We start from the raw sequence: 13,814 nt of genomic DNA on the forward strand, positions 1-13,814 counted from the left end.
ATTGAGTTTTTTTAAAGCTACTTAAATGAGTTAAAACTAACTGTGTATATCAGTATTGGTTATGAAAAATCAGTTGCACCGCTTAAAATATTCTCTTCCATAAATTCAATCACTTGATCCAGAACGTGTAACACGTAGCCCTAAATGTGTACATCATTGCTTATCTTTTAATCGTCAAGTGGACCAATCGATATTTACTTCTAAGAGCCCTGGCTCAATACTTTATACTGGGTGTGGATATTTGAAGCCATATTGTATCCAACTATCAATGAGAGATGGAACCCGTCTCTGCGTCTCTCTCCCACTAAAGGTCGAGATGCTAGTTATTAAGTCAGAACATATCTACATAGTTATTTTTAACGTAAAGAATATTAATACAGTATGAACTGTCCCATTCAGTGATCATGAATTAAGATGTATTTTCGAAGTCATATTCTATTTAACTATATAACGCTTAGTTACACTAATAGCCGTTCTGTTCTGTATTTTGACTAAAGGCGTATTTCATTAGAGAACGGTGAGGTTTCCAGGCACGTTTCGCCAACCGTGGCTCATAATTGGAGGTACATTTACTGTTCTTGCTACCTCCCCCCCCCTTACCCACCCCTTACCTACCCTCTGTGGTAAAATAGAACAGAAGCTTACGATTTGTGCTATTTTATCAGTAGTTTTGACCACATTTAAGATAAAGCAACTGAGCAAATTAGAATACACAGCAAGATTTTAAGGTTGTAATTTTACTGACATGAATCATTATATGTTTCTAAAATGATACAGTTAAATACATGAACTCACCATATACGTATCTAAATCTAATGCATAATCTACCAACGCAATTCTGTTTGATAAGTACGGTACGTAACGCACTTTGACTGGTATTTCACGTATTTTGCCTCTAAAGTAATTGAAAGAACGAATAACGTGACCTCAATAATCATTGTTGAAGGAAAGTTCGTTTATCATGGTCCCTTGAAAAATGTTGAAACAGCCATATTTGATGAGAGAATAAATAAATCCACGTTAACGATTTTTAGGAAACTAATAATTAAATAGTTAATAAATTTTGACTGTATCTAATTCTTACAGTTTTTCTTGATGAATTAAGTTGTAATAGTATAAAAAAAAATAAAATAAAAAAAAAACAAAAAAAAAACTAGAAGTATATCGTCCGATACTTCTGATGTGTTCTAACTGTAGTTTGGATTCTATATTTGACTAATGATATAACTTCAGTATCCAATAGTCAATCATTCTATTAAGTAAGTGACAAACACACATACAAACTATATGCTTATATGCATTTATATCTGACAAATAAAACTGTACTCATGTCAAACTATCAATTGTAAAACGTTAGAATGTAAAACCGTTGGGAACGATATAATTCATTGAAATAAAAAAAAACTAAATCTATAAATAAGCAGTAAGATAAAAATCAAGGTAAAATAGTTCAGGCAATACTTTCAACATACTAAAACTCAATTACAAACCTGTTTTATTAAAGCGTTCATTAAAATTGAGTCTCTCCGCCAATGGAACGAAGTAATAATGTCATGTCCCAGTTCGCTTTATCTGTATAACTAGCTCAAAACTCCAACGCTCAGAGCCCAGTGAATGAAGCAATTGGGCATGGACGCTACAAAGCGGAAAAGTTGGTGAAGCATAGCGTCCCTTGAGACCCTTGGTGTTGCTATAAACTAGCCCAACCTGGGCAGGGAACGTACGCGCAATAGCGTGCGATTGCTTATACCAAAGTAAACATCACTAGGTATCCATTTGTTGTATCTAAAAAATAAACAAATCCAGTATATGCTATATTTTCTAGTAAGAAATAGTATTATTGATCCTTCTTCAATTGCAGGACAAAGATTCCACCCAACGCCGAATGTTATAATTACAATGACAACAGGCAACAATCTATTTCGACAAAACTTAAATGCAAAACGTCATCGAGAAGAGTAATCCCGATCAATCAGCTTCAATATATATTTTCAAGATAATACTGTGAACAATAAAACTTAGAAAATATTAAGTTCACACCATGCACGTTTTGCAAAATTCCACAACAGATGGATGCATCAATAATTAATTATTTAAGTGAAAGATTAATAAATGGTTATCGTAAATTTAACCTTACATAAAAATAGGCCAAGAAACCAATTTTTTTCGTACGACACAAAAATGCTTGAGGCAATAAGGAGTTTCTCTGAACGTGTTCAAGGCAACGATAACAATTACTACTCTTCAGAACAAGGCAAGATATGCAAATTATGTTGTAGTGAGGATGTAAAACACCAGAGAAGAGTGAGGGCTACCTTAGGTTTACGGTACTAATATAAGTTAGCAATTGCGATGCAAATAATACTTGGACCATATGGTTGGATGACTTGTGTTACGATAACTGTATTGCGTATAAAATCATTAATACAAATACAGTATCTTATGAATATATTAGAGCTTAGAATTTAACAAATTGCCACTGCACTGTATCAGGAAACCTCTTTGAAAATGTAGCAATTCCAAAAATAATTACACATTCTTTATGATTCCAAAATGATAGACATAAATCCATTTGTTTCAGTATAAAAAATATTAAAAAACAATGAACACTCATTAAACAGGGAATCGCCAGATTGTATTTTGTTAAACGATAAAAACTCCAATATGCCAGAGGGAAAATACGAGAAATCTGCAAAGAAGGGAGAAGGAAACAGCAATCAAAACAACTGAAGCAAACAAAATGTAAGAAAATTGATGATGCCTGAAGCGTTTAAACATCGGAAAGATTGAAGGGGAAATATAAAGACCAGTAGACCATCCTAGAGTTCGGAATGGGTATCTCAAATGTGCTCGGGAATATATTGTACTGATCATTTGAAACTTGAACTTCGATAACGATCACATTTGTGAGGAAAGAATTGCATGATAAGTATTGTTTTAACACAGTACCTACATACAATACTACACGAAAGACGAAACTTCTAACTACATATTAATATGTTTTTTCAATGTTCTAAGTTGAGTGCAACTGTTTGGAAAAGTACATAACTTTTTTTAATACATCAAAAATAGTAATTACTTTTACGATTATTACTTGAATTTTTGACTTACGTCAAAAAGAAAAAATGTCCTTACTATTTGTTTTATTAGCATCGTTTTATATTGTTTTACATATAAATAGTTCGCATAGAATATGTAAGTATTATGGATTTGTTTTTCAAAACTACTGTAAAAATTACTATTGTTAATAGTTTGAAACCCCCCTTAAGTGTATTAATAAAAAAGGTATTCTTAACCAATAGGGGGGCATAGCAAAGATAAATTAAAATGAGGAACATGGCACTTGTCGAAGTTGACAGGCTAGGAATGTGAGCTTTAAATGCCACGCACACAGAATGACCTTCATTGGACATTGGTCTGGCCATCTGCGAGAATAGGATTAAAAAATAATTAATATTATATGGGACTAAGCGTTGGAAAATCAGCAAAAATGTTTTGCTCTACGATGAGAGAGATAACAATCCTTAATTTAAAGTATCTATATTAATAAAATTACAAATTGTCCTATAACTATACTGGAGTATTTTGATTATCTATGTTTCAAAGTATTGACCCTCGAAAATCTGTGGAATCTATGGTATAATCAAGTATTTTTTTTATATTTTTGATCTTCCGAAATTTTGATAAATAAACATGAATACTCACAACGCTAAAAGTGATATTATACCGCATCAATAGTTATGAAAGAGTTTATTATGTATTATTCAGGCTGGTTTGTATGGTATAGCATGAGACAACTCTTCACTGGCTTGTTTAAAAAGATTAGTTGATTCAACAAGTATTACAAAGTACAACGTGGTTCTCAATACAATACTTTTCAAACAAAATTATCTGCCTTGTTATGAAAAAATATGAAAATAATGCTATATATTGAGTAATTAGTACCCTGTATGGCAACATTCATTTTACATACATGGTATCATTTAGTCATGCAGATTTTCCAGATGATTTTGTTACCTAATAGAAAACCATTTTAACATCTGAAGAACCACTACTACATACTGTGACGCATAGTAAAAAGGTTAAAACTTTGATTCCAAAGTAATTAAAGTGATGATAAATTATAGAGGATAAACAATTTGTGAATGAAAAACAGATGCGCTGTCTGACTTGACGTCGAGCATATTGATCTGATCGTGAGGAGTTGGCGATGATAGTAAATGCAGGAATCTGCTGGGATGGTGTGAGGAAGAATGTTATAGAAGTTGATCAGTTAAATGCGGAATGTTAGAGTATTGGGGATCAGCACTGTGGAGAGGGGGGTGTCCGACTCTCAGGAAAGTATAATACAGAGGAATCTATATCCAAAGACATTTTAAAACACAAAAGTGATGTTACTATTGATAATGTAAATGAAATATTTAGTCACGAATATTGTTATCATCAATTTAAATTACGGTTATGACAAACATTCTGGGGTTAGGTATTGTAAGTTTGGTTTCAGACAATTATCCTAGGACAATCCTATTTAAGAAATCTTGTTAAAAGCTCATATTTAAAATATTTTAAGAAATAGTATAATACTAAAATAATTGGGTAGAAAAGTCGGGAGAAGTAATCTTTATTATGTAATACAGTCAAATCCTTGTATTACGGGATGTAGAGTTACCAAACAGGGTGTCAATACAGATTTTATTACACTGTATTTACCCATTAATTTACAAGTAATATTAGTTTCAATAATATCTGTCTTCTATAAAAGATATACATACTATTTTACAATTGACATTTGTTTATATGTTTATAAAATATAAAACATCCTATATTTGTGAGATTAAGACTTGTACTTCCCCTATACTATATTGGAATATTATCAATGTTCCGATAATTGGGTGCTGAACTGAACTTCAAACCGAATTTACAGATACTCTAAGAACGTCTCCTTCATTTGGTACATATCTTTATTTTGCAATCGATTTAGTGTTGAATAGTTCATATCTCTAGTGAAAATTACAAAATATATTGTAAACAAGTAATAAACGTGTCTATAAACACTTGCAACGTAGACGACACTTTTTATGCTATTATCATGATAACAGTGAGTTATAAACATTGTAACCGTTGTTTTTACAATATTTAGAATTGATTAAACTATTCTGTGTTTACGAAAGCGTAACTCTTACAAAATCTATAAACTGAGTTTTTAATCCACGTAAACAGGCACATTGTGACAGAAACGTCTTGAACATTAAAATGGATCCGCATGACCTGGCGGAATTCCGGAATTATGTGAAACTACAGCGGAATATGGATGCACAATAGGGGCAAGACGCCCGGTTTGTAGAAGGGTCCAACCCCTATCTAGGGGAGGCCGCGGGGTAAAGGTAATCGGAATTCGCGGCCAGGCGTGAAGGGGCGTTACAAATTAGTATGGAGTAGGGAGTGAGTCATGTAGTCAGAGAAGTTCATAAGAAAATGACAGCAGAGATGTAAGAATGACGTTACATCTTTATAAGGTCTGAAATAAGGAAGGGGGGCGGAATGATTTTGATTGGATATACTTGGCCCACAAAAAATAGATTTTCTACTATCGCATCACGAAAACATTATTTTACCTGATATCTTAAGTGTTTTCTATATTTTTATAAAAGCATTTTGAACGAGAGGTAATGATGGAACAGGAATAAAAACAGTCGTCTGCCGCAAGAAGGCTCGGAAATACTCTAATGGATTACTTTTTATGTTTGGAATTGTTGTGGATGAGAAATCGTTTACACGAACGCTACATTTATAAACCTGTTTTGTTGGCTTTGTACGTAAAAACTATTATTTGAAAACGTACTAAGGTGCTTAGTAAGGTACTGTAGTTACCAAAAATGTAAGGTGCTTAGTATGGTACTGTAGTAACCAAAAATGCTAGAACACTTGGTATATATAAGTCTTTCATCTGATTGTTCGTATTAAGGTATGAAATGTTTGATTATGAATATAAAATTTTTTATCCACTTTTATATTAATTTAGATATGATTTTTACTCAGATAAATCTGTATTTATAGTTTAGGTGCAAAAATTACTAAAAATTTGAACTGTATGTTGGAGAAAGTTACCATGTAGCATGCAAATAATAGAATATGACTTTTGATTGGAGGTCATAATTAAAGTATTCAAAATATAAAATTCGGGTTTTTTTTAGATTTTACTTGTTTACCATATACACTCAATTTACTATTAACACTGTATGGGCGAAGGTTTTAATGCTGGATAGTAAGCCACCTAGACGACTTCCTAGAAACCCAAAAAAAATAACCAAAATTAAAAACAATTTGGGATTTTGTAGCTAGTCTGGGTCATGTTTTCTCATCTAGAGCTTATCAGGCGCTCCAAGGGTCGTAACGTTTGATAACGACGCTATCAATTGGCTCTCAGACCTGATGGCCAACTAAAGTCTCGCCCGGACCTTCGCTAAACAGTGTATGACCTTCAGCCAAAGGTTTAACGCTCTCTTATACGTTTACTATCTGTCTGAAATATGTGGTAAATATTTGTCCTTGGATACCATGTATTATTACCTGCTATTATAGTTGAAATAAAAATCATTACATCCTAACAGTGAATGATACGTAATTCATCTGGTCTCCTAAAGCAAATGGGTTTGGTTACTAGAGATTACGGTTAATTAGATAGACGTAGACCTATTTAATTAATAAATTAAGTGTATAAACAAAGTACATCTCAAGTGTCAAATTTAGTACATAAGAGTACAAAAAAAACATCTAAAACAAACTATCTAATTAGTTAGCCAATTTATTTTATAAAAGAATTATACACAAATAAAATGTCATGTTGTATAACAAAATTTGCTGTCCTAAAACCTAAAACTAAAGACAATACGTGGTCAACATCAGCGCACTCGAACGTAGTCTTTGGCATGGAACCCACATTGAATCAGCTATGAACAATAAAATGAGAAGCCTACTTGGAGTTCTTTTTTATTAAGGTTTACATGGCCTAAGAGTTTTTGTTATTGAATTAGATGAACGAACTATACATTGTATTTATGATGGTCATTAAAAGAATCCTAGTTAATATTGTTAAATTATAGATTTTCCTAGACCCCTCCAATACCTTATCTGCCACTTACAGATATTCCACTTTAATTAGAGTGAAGTTACAATGTTTCCTATAAAAAATATGTCGTTGCAAAGTTTTCGTTTTTTTTGGGAAAGATACGACGTTTCTAATGTTATAAAACTTTGCCCGCCATCCATAACACATTCTGTAATGTTTATGCCCAAACATACATTACAACACTTTACGCATTAAAAACTTTTTGCAGAATTTTTACTACAGTTGATTTGTTGTCATTTTCAAATAAAATAAACTACCCAATAAAACTCACTTGTTAAAATAATCATTAAAATTCTTCAACGCATGTTCTGCTAAATTTGAATTTAATAAGATATCAATTCTAAACATAAACTGATCTATAAGGTCTGATTTTAGAATAGAGACGGTTTGAAACCAATAAACACACAGTCATTAATTTATTAATAAGAATGATAAATGTCTTAACCGAATGGTGATATTTTCACATACAGGCAAATAACAATCTATAGAAATGAGTATTCCTTTTTTAAACATGATTTCAGGAATTGTGTGACGACATTATAACACGAATCTTAAGATTTGTAATCATCAAATCATATTAAATCAAAAATCATTTATTCCACAAAATATTGTGTTATAATAATTATAATATTCATACAATGGATGATCCCCACATAGACCAAGCCTGTGCGCAGGGACCGAAAAATGTTATAGTTTAGAACGTGATCCCCAAAAAGATGAGAATTTTTCATCTTATAACATGAAGTTCTTTATCTTCCGTAATAACCGCGATAAAAATACGGCTACATTTGAAAGGAAGAAAGGTACTTGTACGATTGTAACAAGAAATAAACATAACGTCAAGAAAAGGTAAGGGACGGAGGGTTGTGAAAGATTAATGGAAAAGTGAAGACAAACAGTTGGGGAAGCGGTGTTTAACAGTTCCCTAATGGAGGATCGGTTGATGACTTGTAGTTACGGCAAAGAACGATGTTGTGTTGAAACTTGTAGTTGTAGATGACTGGCTACAAGAAACACTCTTTCTATCGCGTTCAAAGAAATATCTTTCTTTTCCTGTTCAAGAATCGTTTTCTTTTTCTTTTGCTTCCTGGTGCATTTTTTTTATATTCATAGCGTTTTTAGAATTTGATGATAAAAGTCGTTCATAATAACACGAATAATTATGTTATTATGAAATCAAGTTATGCCTATACTATTTATTATTAACAATACGCAGTATCATTCACGATATAGTCTATGTTTTAGTACTATTTTAAGTTTTTAATAAGAAGTACGTAAAATTCAAACATAATTAAACATATATATATAATCTACATAATCACTCACGATTATAAAATATAAAACTATCAACAACTTGGTAATTATAAAAAGTTTTTATTCACGTTGAAACTAAAATGCAAAATTCAGTTCATAAATATAACGAGTAACATAATTACAAAATGCTAACAGCAATGACTAAATTATCGAATATGTGCCAAGCGAAATGGAAATAACACATTTTGAGTTTTTTATACTAGAGGTACTGTGGGTACTGTGAGGAGTCAAAATATATATTTATCTATTGAAATAGTTACACATGAAGTTTTAAACATAGTTCATTGTAACAGAGTAAAAAAATGATATCCAAATGTTTTATAAACAAATCAATAGCCTAATTATTGCTGATATAAAAAATATCAACAACTAAAATAGTCCGGTGAAAATATTTATAAGTATGGGTTATACGTTTTATGATCATACAGGAAGAAACTGTTCAAGGGAAAAATTAAATAAGCATTTAATATTAGTGAAAATCGTCCTCCTGACGTCGGAAGTCCTGCAAACTATAAACTTTTAAAAGCATCCGGCGAAACTTTGATTTCAGCTTCTATTAACACTTGATAATTAAATTGATTGCTGAAATAACTTCTGTCTAGCTATGAGTTTTGCGTGGTTTGAGTGATTTGTACTCGATGACTTAGAATAGCTTTGGTTTGATTTTATAGTTAAATTTAAAGCTATACATGTTCATACAAAGAGTCTACAGACCAAATTTCAAATTTCAAGGAAATGAGAGATAAATTATCTTCGAGTACGATGAATGATCAAAACCCTTGCCAGTAATAAAATTAAAATTAATTAGATGTATTTATATATATAGGATGGGGTAGTAGATAAGGATTAAGGGGTTTATGGGGGGGAGGGTTTAAGGTGGCCTATTTCTTTGTAAGGTATTAATGTAGAATGTTGTTGTGGAAAATATAGACTAAGGTAAAGCTTTTTCTTTAAATTTGACGTACATTGAATTGTCAATTAAATATTATGATTTTTTTACAGGGAGAAATGCATTAACTAGAGGAAATTTAACTAAGCAACTGATGTTATAGCCAAAAAGCTGAAATTGTCAAGTCAATAATCTTAGACAATCTTTAAGTAAATTTTGCAAAGCTATTACTTATATATTATCAGAGATTAAGATCACTTAAACCATATTCTAATAGTTGTACTGACGTCAGCGGTTTCCGTAGTGTAGTGGTTATCACGTGCGCCTCACACGCGCAAGGTCCCCGGTTCGATCCCGGGCGGAAACAATTATTTTTGCCACACAAGAGTTCTGCAATGTACACTATAACCGGAGAAGGTTTAGTTTCGTAAAATATGAAAACACAATGTACAAACTGTTTTGAAAATATGGCAATGAAAAGTATTTATTAAAAATGGCACGAATTTCAAAATTTGCAAAATATTAGTGCATGGATATTAACTGTTCTATGTAATTTAGCTTACATTGAAATTGAACTGTCGTTGATTTGATTATGTTTAACAATGAATAACTTAATAGACATAAATTTGAGCCCGCATAATCTACTAAACTATATTTGTTCAGGAGAGAGTAGATAGCATAATTTAAATATTCTTGGTCATAATGTCTGGCATGTGCATTAGGAAGAGTTCCACAGTGGATTTTACATGGCTAATGCAAACTTTAGCACGCGAACTCCTCATAGAGTGGGCTGATGTGGCATTAAACATCGATAAATACAAAGCCACGCATCACAACAATATTACTGAAAAATAATGTTAAAAACGACTAAATTAGCGATCTGATGCATTTATATATTTTTACATTTCAAGGTTGTTATAGTTTTTACCTTAATCAATAGCATTATTCGTACTCTTAAAAATATATTCATGAAACTGGACTTTGGGAATAATTTTTTTGAATGTTTGTATTGTTAAAATATGCGTATCAAATAGTTTAGCTAAAAGATAATTTAAAGAATGAATTGACAATGGGGGGAGAGTTTAATCATAAATGACAGTAAAAAGGGAATGTAAAACTGTCTCTTTGAAAATGATCAGTAGGAAATAATAGAGTAAATTAAGAATAAGACTTACAAACAATTTAATTTTTTTATTTTTACTATTTACAAATTACACTTTGTGACGTTTTTTCGTCCACACATTGATTTCAACTTTTTTGTGATTAGAATGGAGAACAAGAAGCTTATATTTTGTAACAACTTGTGGAGCAAATATCTTTTTAAATGATTTTGATCTTATTATTTCATAAACACCGCTGATTAGATTGGAGCGGCGTAAATAGTAGATGGTGGAGCCGGCAGGATCGTAATCGTATCAGCGCTCCCCGTGGACCCTTGCTGAACCTCAAATCTGGATCTGAATATTTACTGCGAGAGACTAAGTAACTTCCTCCATTAGGCCTGATTGTCTCGCGATAAGATAATTATATAATCTTGAAATGCGTGCGTAAGTAGGCCTGAGTGCCGCTTTATTTTAATGCGAACTAATAAGACTAAATAAGACGTACACTTGTTGTGAAGCGCGAACGAAGATTTATAAATGTAGCCTGTGCAATGACAAATTAACTTGGATTTTAAACCAAAAGAGTATTACTCTGTACTTATATCTAACATGGACCTGATAGATAAGGTGTTTAAATAGCATACCATTCCAAGGTGTATCGAGGATAGCAGACACTTACCTGAAACAGAGCATGTAAATGATAGCACACTATAATATGTATGTATGTGACCGAATTAAATAAACTACCTACTAATAACTACTATACCTATACTACTATACCTATATTATACCTATATACCTACTACACAAAGTCACTGCCTAAATGAGTAAAATATTAATTTAAACATATTTAAGTCCACATAAATGTATTTCTAAAATATATCAACAATTAAAGTATATCATCATTTTTTTTCTTTAAATATATACAGGATATTAAAATCCATAGTTGATACAGGTTTGTATACCTCACCTTCACATCGTAGGACGGTTGGTTCTAGTCCGAAACAGTTTTACACATTATTTCACGCCAGTCTTACAGGGTTGCGACATTATCGCATAAATTAAATCTATTGGTAATTGGCGAGATACCACTAGACCAGCTCGCTCGCCCATAGAGTTGATACAGTATTACCAACCATTGTCCCTAATATATTTATCTCTTTTATATTCTATTCCAAAAGGATCGTTGACAATGTGAAGAAAAACATATTTATCTCTTATACAGTATATTTTTCTTTATTTTTGAACAATTATCTAGGTATTGTACTTAATAACCAGTTGAAATATGATTCTTGACTGAATCAGTTATACCCCACACTTTGCTATTAAACAATTTTTGAAGCTAGATAAATAATTACAATATTCAGGTGTCACTCAATTAAGTTGTGAATTGCTGCCCGATAGAGATACATATTTATATGAGAAGCAAGAGATCGGTCGAGTTATTTAGCGCGACCAAATTTTCGTGCGGCACCAGCCTTTTGTACTGAAGTAGGCCCTACCCACCAAGAGTAGGGACACTGTTTGGGAGAGAAGACAAAGAGTTCCTCATATTTCTTTGTTTGACGAGGAGGGAATTAGGTGGCAATCCTACGTTTTAATCTGTTCCTTCCTTTATAAGCTTTTATCCCAAAAAGACATAATAATCGGTTAAACGCAGATGCTCTCTTTGAGTGTTAGATGAAGAAAGATATTACATTCGAAAAACGGAAAATTTAGATGATTGATGGCGAAAGAGATGTTAAGTACAGAATATTGTACTCTAAAGGTATATATAATTGAAATATATGGCTGACACGAAATGACACAAGATCCTATGTATGGTATTTTTTATGTTGTTAAAATCAATCCACCACAGAGTAACTACTTTTATATTTAAGAACTGCAGAGTCCCCATGTTTGTCCCCAAGGATGTTTGTGTATAGGTAGATTTAAATTACAATATAAGATGCCTAAACAAAAATTGTGTAGGCTACTTCGGAAAATATTACATAACACTTATTTCGTACTTGCTTCCATAACATTATGTTAACATGATACAGTAAGTATCTTGAGACTTAAAAAACCTCGTTGATGAAACTAGATAAGTATATTCCAGTCTATCGGAAAGGACAGCACTTTGGAGCAGACAGTACATTTTGAGGACAGCTATTGTTTGTGTTATGTTGCATAAAAATGTGTAAGGCCAAGGACGGTGGCCCTCATGAACAAATTAGGATGCGTTATCCTGATAAGTCCAAATGAGGCATGGATGTTTTAATGTGTTTGTTTTCACAGTGTATTGCGTGCGATGTTAGGTAGAGTGTAGATCATCCTGAAGGCGAAGGACGAGAGCTCTCGACCAGACGGAGGACGTTTTGCGCAGTTTATTGTTTCTCTGATGTTCCGAGCTTCTGCGTCTCGAGAGGGCTCCACGCGTTATTGGCCTGCCCGAGGTTCACTTCACTGATTTAACCTTTTCTCTCACTATAATAAACTAACGCAAGCTAGAGATATTCCTTATATTTGAAAAAAGAAAATTTGTAAAGCACTATAGCAACTTTAAAATATTCTAGTCTAGAATACATAACTTATAAAACATCCCCTATATATTGATAGCATGGCATGATTAAAAAAAAAAACACATTTTCATTGCTGATGACTCGACAGTGAACGTTGGTTCGATCAACAAGGCAGTGTAAACCTCGTAATCAATCAATGAATCACGATCAGAAGGCGAGTAATGGGCTCATCAGAAACTTCTCGAGGCAATCAAATTCAACTTGAGTTTGGTTTAAATTTCTCTAACACCCTTGAAAACTCGAATTAAAAAAGAGTGGCCCCCGTCTTGAGTGCAATTAGGGTTAACTTTCCCCCGTGCGTGCTGAAAGAGTAATTCATCTTAATTAGACAGTCTTTACACTCGAAACGGTTACCGCGGCGTCAGCGTCACTTTTATTGTGGCTTTGCAATTGCTAGGACAGTAGTGTTATTAACGCCAGATTAATTCTAATATTTCACGTACAATTTAAATCCACGAAAAAGTTATATAAACTTGAAATCATTATTGCAGATCATGTATAACATACACCTAAGTAGGAGAACCTGTTTTTACTATTGTTTACTAATTGAGAAATAATAAAGTAAAATATTACTATATTTTACTTTACATTGGTTGAATGTCAGCTTACTTCTAACTGGATTTTTATGCTAATTTAATAGTTAATCTAGTAAACATTGAACAACCGTTTTTGATAGTGTATTTTATAAAAAAAAATTGAATATCAGAGGGGTGTGTCAGCTACGTAGTAGGACCTTTCTCACGACACAAAGTTCCGGTATCTTTACGTTTTTCGCATGGAATTAATAAGTAGTTGAACTCTACATAGACCTGTAGGGA

The 13,814-nt window shown here is 32.4% G+C and overlaps 1 non-coding gene across 1 annotated transcript; it reads left to right on the forward strand.

Moving 5' to 3' along the window:
* The first annotated feature begins 9,626 nt into the window (after window positions 1-9,626).
* Trnav-cac (transfer RNA valine (anticodon CAC)) lies at window positions 9,627-9,699 on the forward strand. Its single transcript has one exon. It is a non-coding gene; the product is annotated as a tRNA-Val (tRNA).
* Window positions 9,700-13,814: the final 4,115 nt, after the last annotated feature.

This window comes from Macrosteles quadrilineatus, unplaced genomic scaffold (genome assembly GCF_028750875.1).
Source record: "Macrosteles quadrilineatus isolate MER2022 unplaced genomic scaffold, UCM_ALF_1.0 Scaffold_1__1_contigs__length_201487025, whole genome shotgun sequence".
NCBI lineage: Eukaryota > Metazoa > Arthropoda > Insecta > Hemiptera > Cicadellidae > Macrosteles > Macrosteles quadrilineatus.